Here is a 15,350-nt window from a genome sequence, read left to right as displayed (position 1 = left end):
AAGCTATTTGCAGTCTTACATTTCTGTTGAAACAAAGCTCAAAGTTACTGGATTTACCAAACAATATGCAAAGTCTGTGAAATTATTATTTTGTTGCTGTCAGAATACCACTCATTCATTTCATTTGTTGATGCTGTTTTGGGTTGATTTGGTGGAAGAGACCAAACAATGAGATCATCGGTCTCATCAGGTTAGGGAAGGATGGGGAAGGAAGTCAGCCATGCCCTTTCAAATGAAACATCCCGGCATTTGCCTAAAAATCATGGAAAATGTAAATCAGGATGGCCAGACATGATACTGAACCATCTTCCTTTCGAATGCAAGTCCAGTGTGCTAACCACTGTGCCACCTTGCTCGGTGATGCTGGTTTATTGTCAATATATTTTTCTTTTGCAGGTTGTTAGTTGAAACCATTAGTAGCAAAGACATAAACAGCAAATTTCAAAGTCAAATAAAATAATATATGTATCAGTATATAGTTGACAACCTGTCAAAATACTTCATTCAGTTTCTTCTTTACAATGCTATGAATTCTGTATACTTCTCCTATGTGCCTTAGCTGACTTAGATGTTTTATCATAATCAAACCATGTCTGATTACACACAGTTACCCTTGATTATCTCTTTATGTCTTCTTTTTAATTACATTCCCTCCTTATAAACCTAGAGACTATATAAGTGCATTTGCCAAATTAAACTGCTACAAAGACATGGTCCCCAACAATTTCCTAAAATGTAAAATACTACACAGAAACTACTACATATAATACCACTTCATTACCTCATTACTATTTTGTTACTCGTTTTTACTTATATTGTCACTGCCTTTGACATCATCACATTCTGCCTAATCACTAGTGTTTTATCTCATTTTGTCATCTCATTATCACATTGCTCAATTTATTACCTCACTTTTCTTCATTATAGCATTATTATGCGTTCCATTCCTGCCTTGTTTCTCATACAAAAAATCACTCTGCAAAAATGACATCCCATAGCAACAAACCTATGCCATTACTTAGTAAAACTTCACTCTGTGTTACGTGACAGGCAAAAGCTTATTTACCGTATTTCAGTGCACTAGATACAGATATTATTCTTTTTTTAACCCTTAAATACAGATGTTAGGCCATGTTAGAATTACACACAAAGAGTAGCACTCCGTCTTCAGGCCACAAGTGGCCTACCGGGACCATCCAACCGCCCTGTCATCCTCAGTGGAGGATGCGGATAGGAGGGGCGTGGGGTCAGCACACCGCTCTCCCAGTCGTTATGATGGTATTCTTGACTGAAGCCGCTACTAATCAGTCGAGTAGCCCCTCAATTGGCATCACGAGGCTGAGTGCACCCCGAAAAATGGCAACAGCGCATGGCGGCCTGGATGGTCACCCATCCAAGTGCCAAGCATGCCCGACAGCACTTAACTTCGGTGATCTCACGGGAACCGGTGTATCCGCTGCGGCAAGGCCGTTGCCACACACAAAGAGTGAAATTTATTATGTATAGCTATTCCTGTTGTCTTATTACTCTTAATTTTATATACAATTAGGGGAGTTTATAAGAATTATGGAAGGAAATTACAACTTGTAGTAAATCAAAATCATGTTTAACATTAACATATTTATACAAAATAGAAACTGTTGGTTGAGTTATAAAATTATAAAGTTCTCAGAGAGAAATTTAAAGTGAAGAATAAACACATTGGATGCACTGATTTTCAGATTGTGAAACATGATTGCCATTGACCATTCTTCTGGTCCTACAACCATTGCTGTAAGTCTTACCTTTTTTACCTAGAGTAGCAACTCCACGTTTTGTATTGTTGTAGAAACTAAAAATTTCTGGCTTGTGAACTTCATCTTCAGCAGGGGATAAATTGTTATATGACATAAGCAGTACAGCTTTGCCCCTCTTTTGCACATAATGATGCCAATATTACTTCCTTTGAGGAAACATTAATAAACTTCTGTTCTCTTGAGGGGTAAAAATTCTGATGGTATTTCCCATTTATTCTTTTTTAATATCCTAGCATATGTTACTTTCTTTTACATCAGGATGTTCACCAGCTTAACAGAACAAAACCAATTATCTGCATTGCTATTTCTATTTGACCCATGAATAGCAGAAGACAACCTCGCCTCCACTTGAATTGGTTTCTGTAGCTTGCTTTCCTCTTTTTAAAGTGTTATGCCTTCGGAATCCCCTCCACATTATATGTATCCATTAAAAAATAATTATTTCTAGCATCAGTTAAAACCATAACTTGTAGTCCATACTTATATTGCTTATTGGCTAAATGTAACATAAAGTTACACCCTCCCCTAAAACCTACAAGCATCTCATCTACACAAGCCAGAGAACCAATACTGTTGGTTGACTGGCAGTTAGCTACAAATTTATTGAAAATTTCTGATATTGGTGTTGTAGCTTCATCTTCATTCCTTTTATCTTATGTATTTAGATTTAAGTTCTGAAGTAGACTGGCAAAGCGATTCACATTTACAGTGCATTGGAATGCAACACTAGCAGCTCCATCTACTGCTAATAATGAGGAATATTTTCATTGTTTGACTGAAAAACAGCAGTATGAAACAATAATCCAAGGAAACCAAGCAATTATTCCACATCCAAAACAATGCAGATCTGATTTTATCTATTTATTGTCCCTGGCATCTTGTGGTGCATAGTGTACAAAGATATAGGACATGGTTTACAGTAACTGTGTAGTGATTGTTTCATTTTTTATAAATTGTAATACAAACAGTATTAAAGTTAAATATTTTCAAATGCATAAGCTTACATGTATGATGGCATAAAAAACTGTCAAAAAGCTGAACACACATAGGGGACGGTTTACATGAATGATTCAATTAAATTTTTAATAATATAGTATTGAAGTTAAATATTTTCAAATGTGTAAGCAAACATGATTGATGGCATTGAAAATTTTCAAAAATCTAAGCACACATATGGGATTAGTTTACATATATGACTGAACTAAAAACTGACATAAAGCTAAATGCACATAGGGGACAGTTTACTTCTACATGGGGATGCATAGAACATCAAGTAACAGTAATATACACTACTGGCCATTAAAATTGCTACACCATGAAGATGATGTTCTACACACACGAAATTTAACCAACAGGAAGAAGATGCTGCGATATGCAAATGAATAGCTTTTCAGAGCATTGGCACAAAGCTGGCGCCGGTGGCAATGTGCTGACATGAGGATAGTTTCCAACTGATTTCTGAAACACAAACAGCAGTTAACCGGCATTGCCTGGTGAATCGTGGTTGAGATGCCTCATGTAAATAGGAGAAATGTGTACCATCACATTTCCGACTTTGATAAAGGTCGGATTGTAGCCTATCACGATTGCGGTTTATCGTATCGCGATATTACTGCTCGCGTTGGTCGAGATCCAATGACTGTTGGCAGAATATGGAATCGGTGGGTTCAGGAGGGTAATACGGAATGCCGTGCTGTATCCCAATGGCCTCATATCACTAGCAGTTGAGATGACAGGCATTTTATCTGCATGGCTGTAACAGATCGTGCAGCGACGTCTCGATCCCTGAGTCAACAGATGGGGACATTTGCAAGACAACAACCATCTGACAAACAGTTTGACGACATTTGCAGCAGCATGGACTATCAGCTTGGAGACATGACTTCGGTTACCCTTGACGCTGCATCACAGACCATCATTTTTTGTCATTTTTTCAAATGAATCCAGGTTCTGTTTACGGCATCATGATGGTCGGGTCCGTGTTTGGCAACATCGCGGTGAATACACATTGGAAGTGTGTATTCATCATTGTCATACTGGCTTATCACCCGGCGTGATGGTATGGGGTGCCATTGGTTGCACCTCTCGGTCACCTCTTGTTTGTATTGACGGCACTTCGAACAGTGGACGTTACATTTCAGATGTGTTATGACCCATGGCTCTACCCTTCAGTTGATCCCTGCAAAACCCTAGATTTCAGCAGGATAATGCACGACCACATGTTACAGGTCCTGTATGGGTCTTTCTGGATACGGAAAATGTTTGACTGCTGCCCTGGCCAGCACATTCTCCAGATCTCTCACCAATTGAAAATGTCTGGTCAATGGTGGCCGAGCAACTGGCTCATCACAATACGCCAGTCACTACTCTTGATGAACTGTGGTATCATGTTGAAGCTGCATGGGCAGCTGTACCTGTACACGCCATCTAAGCTGTGTTTGACTCAATGCCCAGGCATATCGAGGCCGTTATTACGGCCAGAGGTGGTTGTTCTGGGTACTGATTTCTTAGGATCTATGCACCTAAATTGTGTGAAAATGTAATCACATGTCAGTTCTAGTATAATATGTTTGTCCAATGAATATCCATTTATCATCTGCATTTCTTCTTGGTGTAGCAATTTTAATGGCCTGTAGTGTATATAGGCTTACAATGCATGATGGTAATTAAGAAACTACAAATTACAAACGTATAGGCTTATTTCTGTACAGTCCGAACACTATTGACTTATGATGCAATTTATTTCAGTATAACAAGATAAAGGTAAGGTAAAAATTAATTTAATGTGTTATTTGACGATTAGTGAGCTTGTGTACTTATTTTTCTGGGAAGGAATTTGGGACAGCTAGTGTAAATTTGCCATTAAGTACTCATCAGTAAAGTAAAAGGAGCACATGACAAGTAGTTCTTTTACTTTTATCCTGAATCACATCTCTTAACTGAATATTGTATAGCTGAGTGCCTATATTCCTGACACCTCATATTGTGGTCATGTATATCCCTATACATTGTGGAGAGGTGCATGGCCTTTGAAAATCGGCTTTGCTGATGATCAAGCATGTTCTTGCTTCATTATCTTTAATAGCCTTTTCTGCTTTATAAGGATTTTTTCGTTTGATGACCCCCAGAAGGGGAAATCATATAGTTACAATGGAATGAACTAGGCCAAAGCACACTGTTTTTAATGTATCAATGTTGCATGTTTGACTGAGGATTCTAAATGCATAAAATGAGCTGCTCAGCTTATTGAGTAGTTTATCCCTGTGCACATCCTGCTTCAAAGTGTTATCTACACATATTCCCAAAAATTTCATTACTTCTACTTGATCAATTTCATGGCCTTCTATAATTATTGGAGTCATTTGAGTAGGGTGATTTTTTCATCGATAGAAGAACATGTGAGCTGTGTTATTTACATTCAGCAAAAGTATATTTCTGTGAAGCCAGAACGGCAGTCTACTCATTGTATCTGATATCTGGTCACTCATTTGTTGCACTGATGTGCTACTGAACAATAGATTTGTGTCATCAGCAAATAGTACAAGAGAATTTGTAGGAAGATTCAGGGAAAGATAACTAATAAAGAGCAGAAAGAGAACGGGACCCAGGGCAGAGCCTGACATCACAAGTGATCAGGTTTTTTTTTTGAGCAAGTTCTTTCTTTGGTAGTGCTAGGGATTTCAACTACATGCATCCTGTTTGATAAGTACTACTCAAACCACTGATTACATACGCCTCGGATATCATATGTATCTAAGTAATATCTGGTGATTAACCAGATCAAATGCTTTGGTTAGGTCAATGAACCATCCAGAAGCGAATTCTGTGTGACTGAAAGAAGAGAAAATTTGGTCACAGAGAGGAAAAAGGGTATCATTAATGGATATGTGCTTCTGAAACCCATATTGACCTTCAGAAAATAAGTTTCCTTTATTCAGGAATTCTAACACATGACTGCAGATGATATTTTCAGGGACCTTTGATACTGCTGGTAGGAGGGATTTTGGATGATAATTATTTACAACATGTGGTTCACTCTTTTTGGAAACTCGTATGACTGTTGATATTTTGAAGAGTTCCAGATAGCAGCCACTGCTTAATGAACTGTTTATTACATCACAGGGTGGCCCAGTAATTTTCATGGCAATATTTGTTATTAAATGGTCAGAGAAACCATCAGTACCACAAGAGTACAAGTTTTTCGTTCCTCTGATAATTGTTATAACTTCTGCAGCTGGTGTTGATGTTAAGAAGAGTGACCTGTCTGATTTTTTTCACACTGTTTCAAAAGTTTTTTGCGGTTTGGTCGTTCCTGAAGAAAGGTTGTTTATGTTATTTATGAAATGTGCATTAAAAAATTCATTATTTCTTTAGAATCTGGTATTTTTTCGCATTCTCATTCAGAAATTTTTTTGCCGTTATCATCTAAAAAATTTTGCATTCTCTTTGTACTTTCTTTTCATTCCGGCCAGTTTCTGGTTTGTATATTTCACATCCATATTCCAAAATCTCCATGCATAATTAGCAGCCACGTGGGATTAGCCGAGCGGTCTAAGGCGCTGCAGTCGTGGACTGTGCGGCTGGTCCTGGTGGAGTTTCGAGTCCTCCCTCGGGCAGGGGTGTGTGTGTTTTTCCTTAGGATAAATTGGGTTAAGTAGTGTGTAAGCTTAGGGACTGATGACCTTAGCAGTTAAGTCCCATAATATTTCACACACATTTGAACATTTTGCATAATTAGCTGGACTAAGCTTTCTTTTCAGTCACTGAAAGCTCTCTAAACTGTTTTCTGAGTCTAGGTAATTGCATCACTATATTACATTATGGCTTTGTAATTGCGTTGTGGCATTGCAAAACAAGAGCTTGAACTACTAGAAACTATTGTTTCCAAATCGAAAATCTCTATAATTTGTACCTGAGCTATCCTCTGAAATTCCATGATTTTTCCTCTAAACTGGCACTTTCTTGGTTACTGTTACTCTCATGATAATTTATAATCATTTCTGCATCAATAATATCACTGTTATCATCATTTGGTGTCTCACTTTTATCTAACCTCTCCAGTGTATGTATCACTTGCAAAATTTTTTTTTTCCTGCTTGGCCAGGAGTAGTGACTCCATTATATACTGAAAAAACAGGTGTTAATAGTAAAATTCAAAGATTTTTAAAACCTTTTATTCCATTTAAATAATTAAAAGCATTTTCCAAATACATAAATTAAGGCATGAGGCCTACCAATTCTTTCCTACATACTTGCATACATTGAGTAAATCTGACTCTTTAAAGTGCACCAATAAGTTGAGCAACAAATAACACAGTAAGAAACAGATCTTGGGTCTTGACACTGCACATGCAGACTAAGGAAAGATAAATTTGAAGACTGATAATATGGCACAGTTAGCTGAAGTACAATGACATGAAACTGCGAAATATCTGACAATGGTCAGTCTGACTCTTGTCCATAGTTACTGGCTAAAATACACTCCTGGAAATTGAAATAAGAACACCGTGAATTCATTGTCCCAGGAAGGGGAAACTTTATTGACACATTCCTGGGGTCAGATACATCACATGATCACACTGACAGAACCACAGGCACATAGACACAGGCAACAGAGCATGCACAATGTCGGCACTAGTACAGTGTATATCCACCTTTCGCAGCAATGCAGGCTGCTATTCTCCCATGGAGATGATCGTAGAGATGCTGGATGTAGTCCTGTGGAACGGCTTGCCATGCCATTTCCACCTGGCGCCTCAGTTGGACCAGCGTTCGTGCTGGACGTGCAGACCGCGTGAGACGACGCTTCATCCAGTCCCAAACATGCTCAATGGGGGACAGATCCGGAGATCTTGCTGGCCAGGGTAGTTGACTTACACCTTCTAGAGCATGTTGGGTGGCACGGGATACATGCGGACGTGCATTGTCCTGTTGGAACAGCAAGTTCCCTTGCCGGTCTACGAATGGTAGAACGATGGGTTCGATGACGGTTTGGATGTACCGTGCACTATTCAGTGTCCCCTCGACGATCACCAGTGGTGTACGGCCAGTGTAGGAGATCGCTCCCCACACCATGATGCCGGGTGTTGGCCCTGTGTGCCTCGGTCGTATGCAGTCCTGATTGTGGCGCTCACCTGTACGGCGCCAAACACGCATACGACCATCATTGGCACCAAGGCAGAAGCGACTCTCATCGCTGAAGACGACACGTCTCCATTCGTCCGTCCATTCACGCCTGTCGCGACACCACTGGAGGCGGGCTGCACGATGTTGGGGCGTGAGCGGAAGACGGCCTAACGGTGTGCGGGACCGTAGCCCAGCTTCATGGAGACGGTTGCGAATGGTCCTTGCCGATACCCCAGGAGCAACAGTGTCCCTAATTTGCTGGGAAGTGGCGGTGCGGTCCCCTACGGCACGGCGTAGGATCCTACGGTCTTGGCGTGCATCCGTGCATAGCTGCGGTCCGGTCCCAGGTCGACGGGCACGTGCACCTTCCGCCGACCACTGGCGACAACATCGATGTACTGTGGAGACCTCACGCCCCACGTGTTGAGCAATTCGGCTGTATGTCCACCCGGCCTCCCGCATGCCCACTATACGCCCTCGCTCAAAGTCCGTCAACTGCACATACGGTTCACGTCCACGCTGTTGCGGCATGCTACCAGTGTTAAAGACTGCGATGGAGCTCCGTATGCCACGGCAAACTGGCTGACACTGACGGCGGCGGTGCACAAATGCTGCGCAGCTAGCGCCATTCGACGGCCAACACCGCGGTTCCTGGTGTGTCCGCTGTGCCGTGCGTGTGATCATTGCTTGTACAGCCCTCTCGCAGTGTCCGGAGCAAGTATGGTGGGTCTGACACACCGGTGTCAATGTGTTCTTTTTTCCATTTCCAGGAGTGTGCTTACACTGCTCTCACCATGCCTGAAAGACTTTCTGAAAACCAACATTTATTTTTTGTAATCCTTACCATAGGCAACATTACTTACTTGGTCTTAAATTACTTACAATAGCCTGAGGACCCATATGATGACATATTTTTATGAACACTGGCAAATTACTACAGCAAACTGATTTTACTTTTACTTTAAATTGAACAAAGTGACCATAAATTAATTATACTGCTGCTAAATAATTTCCTTATTGCATTCTCATTTAAAACATAATTAAAGTGAAAAATCTTCACATTATTCACACAAATTTTTCAACATTATTAAATCCTAACATAATAAAACATTTTCTTCATAATGCTTTTAACTGTCATAGCATGAAATGTCTTTTATTCCAACTTCTTACACTGATCAGCCAGAACACTATGATTACCAACCTACTACTGACACAAACGCATCCAGGTGATAGCACTGTCACCTGGCAAGGGCTGACCTCTACTCATACAGATGCATGGTGCATGTAGTATCAGTGAGCATGGGGTCCATGAGTCGAATGCAGAAGGCATGCAATCTATCTGAGTTTGAGTGAGAGCAGATGGTGATGGCCCAGAGACTCAGCACAAACATTTCGGAAACTGTTCACCTTGTGGCGTGTTTGATGAGTGCTGTGGTGAGTGTCTTCAACTTGTGGCAAAATGAAGATGAAACCACTCCCAGATGTTGTAGGGTAGGCTGCCACCCCTCATCACAAATGATCATCGTTGTAGGCTGGGAAGACTGGTAGCAAACTATTGCAGAACGAAATACAGACTTCAAAGTTCAAGTGTGTCTCAACACGCAGTGCCCCAAACTGTCCTAACCGAGGGCCTCCACAGCTGATGACCCATGCATGTGCCAGTGTTAACACCACGATATCGACAACTACAAATGGAAGGGGCAGGTGACCATTGGCATTGGACTTTGGTGGGGTGACAGAGCATCCCATGGTCTAATGAATGTCGATACCTTCTCCATCATGTCGATGAGAGGACACAGATTGGTCGTCTTCCAGAGGAATAGCTTCTTGATACCTGTACTGCAGGACAGAGACAGGTTGGCGGCGACTCCATTATACTCTGTTGAACATTCACGCAGGCATCCATGGGTCCAGGGGAGCTCATGCAAGGCACCACGACAGCCACGGAGTATCGTACACTGGTTGCAGAGCACATACACCTCCTCATGAGGATCATGTTTCCCAACATCGGTGACATTTTTCAGCAAGATGATGCACCATAACAAAAAGTCTGGAGTAGTTTCAGGAATACAGTGATTAGTTGCAATTGATGTGCTGGCCCCCAGCTTGCCAGATTGAACCCGACCAAACACAGCTGGCATGTGATTGCACATCGCATCAGAGCTCATGGACCGCCCCCCCCCCCCCCTTCCCCCCAGAATTTACAGAAGTTGACTTGTGTGTGCAGTCCTGGTGCCAGCTGCTCCCAGCAATCTACCAAGGCCTCATTCCTTCCATGCCACAATACACTGTTGCTGTTATCAATGCCAAAGGTACAGGTACCATCTATTAGGTAGATGGTCATAATGTTCTAGTTGATCAGTATATAGGTACGGATATTAATATATCCATTAAGACCAAAACTCATTTACTGAATAAACATTTCATGTATCCCAGAACTGAAAATAGTAGAAGATGATTATATTCTTCTTTCTTCGAATTTGTGGATATGATACTACAAAAAAAGACTGATTCAATAAAGGAAGAATGGGATCATCCGGCTGCATAAGGCAGTATCCTAAGTGTAGTGTGATACTAAAATTAGGTGAACACCTACCTATAGATAACTTCACAATTATTTTGAGCCTCTGCTCCTTCATCTACTTTTGCAGCACTATGTGGATATCTGCTCTTGTTATTCAAATCAATAATAAACACAGCAATCCACCCACCAAAATCTCTGAGCATACCACTTCCAAGAACTAGCAAGCAAGCTGAAACACCGATGGCGTTGTGGTAAAGTGGTTATGGTGTTGGGCTACCAAGCAGGCATCTATATGAAGTAGTGGAGGAAGGGCCTCATTCAGATGCAGTTGAATGTAGGTTGAAGCAGAATACTAGCTTAAAGAGACGGGTCAGAATCAAACCAGAATAGGAAAAGAAAAATTCTGCTTATAGGTAGCAGTCATGGGAGGGGTGTGGGCCAACAGCTTTAGGAGAAATTAAGGACAGAGTACCAGGTCACAAGTTTTGTGAAACCAAGTGCTAGCCTTAGCCAGGTGACAGAAAACTCAGATCAGCTATGCAAGGACTTTGAGAAGGAAGATCAGGTAATTATAGTTGGGGGAGCAGGAAACAGCCTGGCTATGAATCCAAGATATAGTATTAGGAGTGACCTGGATAAAATAGGAGCAGAAACTGGGCACACAAATGTGGGGTTTGTGGAGGTCTTTCAGCACCATGATCAGCCCTGGGTAAACACTGCTGTAAGGCATGTTACCACTGAGCTGAACAGGATGCTCCAGACACCGGCAAACTCTCTCATGAGTGTTGTTCCAGTTGATGCTATTGGTAGATGGGGTTACACTACACATGACCTGCACCTTAATAGGAAGGGGAAAGATAAGTTAGCTTCTCTATTAGCAGGCACTGTAAGGGGGGCCACAGTCACACAAGGGGTGATCCCTGTGGTTATTGGGACCAGGCAGACAGGTTTTTTTAGGTTGGAGCCCAATTCCAGACAGACAACAACCAAGGAAAGTAGAAGAAAAGTAGCTTCATGCACAGCAAATAGGGATAAAGCTAAGGGAGGTACCAACTTACTTCACCAAAATATCAGGGGAATAAAAATAAAGTAGATGAGCTGATAATGTGTTTAGATGATCTCAAAAATAAGAATGGGATTGATATACTTTGTCGGACTGAGCACCATGTAACTGTGGGGATGGAAAATGTCAGTATAAATAGGTATAATTTAGCATCTTAAACTTGTAGATCTAGTAAGGATAAAGGAGGAGTTGCCATTTTCATAAAACAACGGTATAAATAGAGAATTGCTGAAGTAAGCAAATTTTGTGTTGATCAGCACTTTGAGGTTTGTGCATGTGAACTTCAGCTAGATAGTGTTGTGTTGATATTAGCAACAGTGTACAGGTCTCCACTAGGAGATTGGGAGCTATCCATAAAAAAGTTTGACTCAGTATTACGCTGTCTGTCAGGCAATAAGAAATTATTAATCAGTGGTGATTTCAAGGTTAACTTTCTAAGCAATTCTGACAGGAAAAGTGAACTAGAAGTGTTGTTAACAACATATAACTTAGACTCAGTGATCAATTTCCCTACACGTATAGCTCAGGACAGTAGTACTCTAATAGATAATGTATTTGTACAGTGAGAGGATGTAGAACAAACACATGCTTTCCCTGTGGTAAATGGAATATCTGACCATGATGCTCAAGTGGTTAACTTGCAAAACCTAACAGGGTGTACACTTCAGAAACCATTAAGTAAAAGTGTGAGGGTGCTCAGGCAGGTATCTATAGATCACTTCAGAGAAAGGAAATGTAAACTGGGAAGATGTATATAATGAGCCAAATGCTAATGATAAATGCATCATATTTCTTGATAAATTTATATCCCTCTGTGAACACTGTTTTCCAAAGAAAATTATTAAATGTAACACCATAAACTTTTCAAAGAAATCTTGGATTGCTACAGCTATTAAAGTGTCTTCAGAAAGAAAAAGAAAACTGTATGAGACAGCAAGAACTAGTAAAGATCCAGAAGTAGTTTTACACTATAAAAATTATTGTAACATACTCAGAAAAGTTGTAAGGAAATCAAGAAATATGTATGTTAGAGAAGAAATTAACAACTACAGCAATAAAATCGACTCAATATGGAATGTTGTTCCAAGGGAGACTGGAAAAGTAACACCTGGGGTAGGTAGTATTACTGTTAAAGAGAATGAGACCATCTTAACCAACAGTACACAGGTAGCCAATGTATTTAACAGCCCCTTCTAGAATGTAGGAGAAAAAACTGGTGAAAATAATTCAAGAGAAAAAGCCAGTCAGTACATGGAAGAATCAGTATTGAAAAATTTTAGTCACATTAAATTTCATCTAACAACCTCTTGTGAAATAAGGAAAATTATTAAATATTTGAAAAATAAATGTTCTGTTGGAGTAGATGACATCTCCGACAAGTTATTAAAACAATGTGGAGCAATTACAGCTGATGTTTTGAGTCACATATGTAATGCATCACAGACTCAGGGTATTTTTCCAGACAGGTTAAAATATGCCATTGTGCGGCCTCTCTACAAAAAGGGGGAAACCACAGATGTCAATAATTACTGGCCAGTATTCTTTCTTACAGCATTTTCAAGAATCTTTGAGAAAGTAATGTACTCAAGAGTGGTTAGCCGTCTCATCAGTAATGGGATACTTAGTAAATCACAGTTCGGATTTCAGGAATGCTGTTCCACTGAGACAGCAATATACAATTTCACTGTCCAGATAATAGAGTCTTTAAATAGTAAAATGTCACCAGTAGGAGTATTCTGTGACTTACACAAAGCATTTGATTGTGTGAACCATGACATTATGTTAGAGAAATTACAGTTCTATGGTATAAATGGAATAGCATATGAGTGGTTTAAGTCGTATCTACAGAACAGGAAGCAAAAAGTCTGCTTATATGCTTCAAGTGATTCAAAGGAGTTTGCAACTTCATCTAACTGGGGTGAAATTACATTAAGTGTTCCACAAGGTTCGATCTTGGGTCTCCTCCTGTTCTTGATATATGTGAATGACCTCCCTTCTTATGTGAAACAAGATGCTGAACTGACGCTGTTTGCTGATGATGCAAGCATAATTATTAATCCAGTTAAAGAAAGTCCGATAGAAAATGATACAAATAAGGTCTTTGGACAAGTTATTAATTAGTTTTCTGCGAATGGGCTTGCCCTGAACATTGAAAAAACACAGTACATCCAATTTTCTGCTGCTAAAAATATAATTCCTTCAATAAACATAACACGTCGAAAGAAGTCAGTAGCCAGGGTAGAGCACACTTAAGTTTTTGGGTGTACATATAGATGAGAATCTTAATTGGAAAATTCATATTTTGGATCTCCTAAAGCGACTAGGTTCAGCAACTTTTGCAATCAGAATAATTGCCAATTTTGAGGATGTAGAAATTAGTAAGCTAACAAACTTTGCATACTTCCACTCTCTGATGTCATACGGAATAATATTCTGGGGCAACTCAACACTTAGGCAAAAGGTATTCAATTCTCAAAAGAAAGTAATTAGAATAATGTGTGATGTTCATAGTCGCACATCTTGTAGGCATCTGTTTAAAAGGTTAGGAATTCTTACAACTGCTTCCCAGTACATTTACTCAGTAGTGAAATTTTTTCTCAACCACATGGACCAGTTTAAAATCAACAGCGACATTCATGATTACAATACCAGGAAAAAAAGACCTACACTATCCTCTAATTAACCTATCTTTGGCACAGAAAGGGGTAAAATATGCTGCTATAAAACTTTTTGATAAATTACCAGATGAAACAAAATGTCTGACAGACAGCAGTAATAGTTTCAAAAACAAACTGAAATCGTACCTCTTTGACAACTCCTATACCATAGATGAATTCTTGAATATGAGTAAATAAATCTGGAGATATAATATATGCATTTTGTGCCATTTAAGGAAATGGGATAGGTAATAGAAATATTTAGGTATAACACTAAAATGTAAACAAAAAAACTTGTTTCCTGTATTTATTTCTTGTGCATTTGACACGTTCCACATTATAACGATTTTTCCGTGTTATTTATCAATGGAACACGTAACTAACTCACTAACTAACTAACTCTCGTGAACAAATTCCCTGCATGTGTACTCAAATTTGTGTCTGTGTCGTGGTGTAACGTCCGTTTGCAAAAGCGAGGTGTGTGGTAGGGACCTATAATGACAATTCATTCTGCACAATTACTCTGTTAGCAGCCAAAAGGAAGTGACCTTAGAATGGGAACCGTAAACGTTAGGTGAGAAGGCGACAATTCAACTGAATCGTCCACAGGTAAACACATCTGGCGCGTCATACACGGTATTAGTGACTGTACGTGTGTCATATGATAGGAATCTTTTACCGATGCAACTGATTTCTACACCTGGTAAGTGAGTGAGATATGCCTCCATGCCAGATTTAGGTCTTTGTATGAATGTGACTGTGATCACTCCAAGGAAATGATGAAAACACAATAGTTTGTCACATAATCTGCAAAAAATGAACACAACGGTTTCACAGTCACACAGTTTTCTCTGTGCTCTTTGAAAAAAATATGTTTTTAACGTTTTTGAAGCACCGTTCCGTTTTGGAAGTTTTGACTCTTGAATTTCCTTGTAGTAACATAGTTCATATCCGTTTATTTGTTGTTTTCATTTCCGTGAGAGGTCTATGTGGTACCTCGCCTGCTGTCACTATGGATGTTTTTTTTTTTGTATTTTATTTTTTGTACAAATGGATAAAGGAAAGCTGTTGCTCTTTAGCTGCATAACCAGAATAATAAGTCGTCCTGTTAGAACATAAGGATGCCTCATATTATAGCCCGCTGCGATTTTTATATGACTGTCTTCTCGTTGCTGTGTTGTTTC

General features: G+C 39.9%; 1 pseudogene; it reads right to left on the bottom strand.

Moving 5' to 3' along the window:
• Nucleotides 1–1,357: 1,357 nt before the first annotated feature.
• On the bottom strand, nt 1,358–1,475 carry LOC124557157 (annotated as a pseudogene).
• Between the last annotated feature and the right edge of the window lie 13,875 nt (nt 1,476–15,350).

Source organism: Schistocerca americana, chromosome X (assembly GCF_021461395.2).
Source record: "Schistocerca americana isolate TAMUIC-IGC-003095 chromosome X, iqSchAmer2.1, whole genome shotgun sequence".
Taxonomy (NCBI): Eukaryota; Metazoa; Arthropoda; class Insecta; order Orthoptera; family Acrididae; genus Schistocerca; species Schistocerca americana.
Note: the sequence above shows the minus strand (reverse complement) of the source record. Positions and strands in the feature narration are given on the sequence as shown.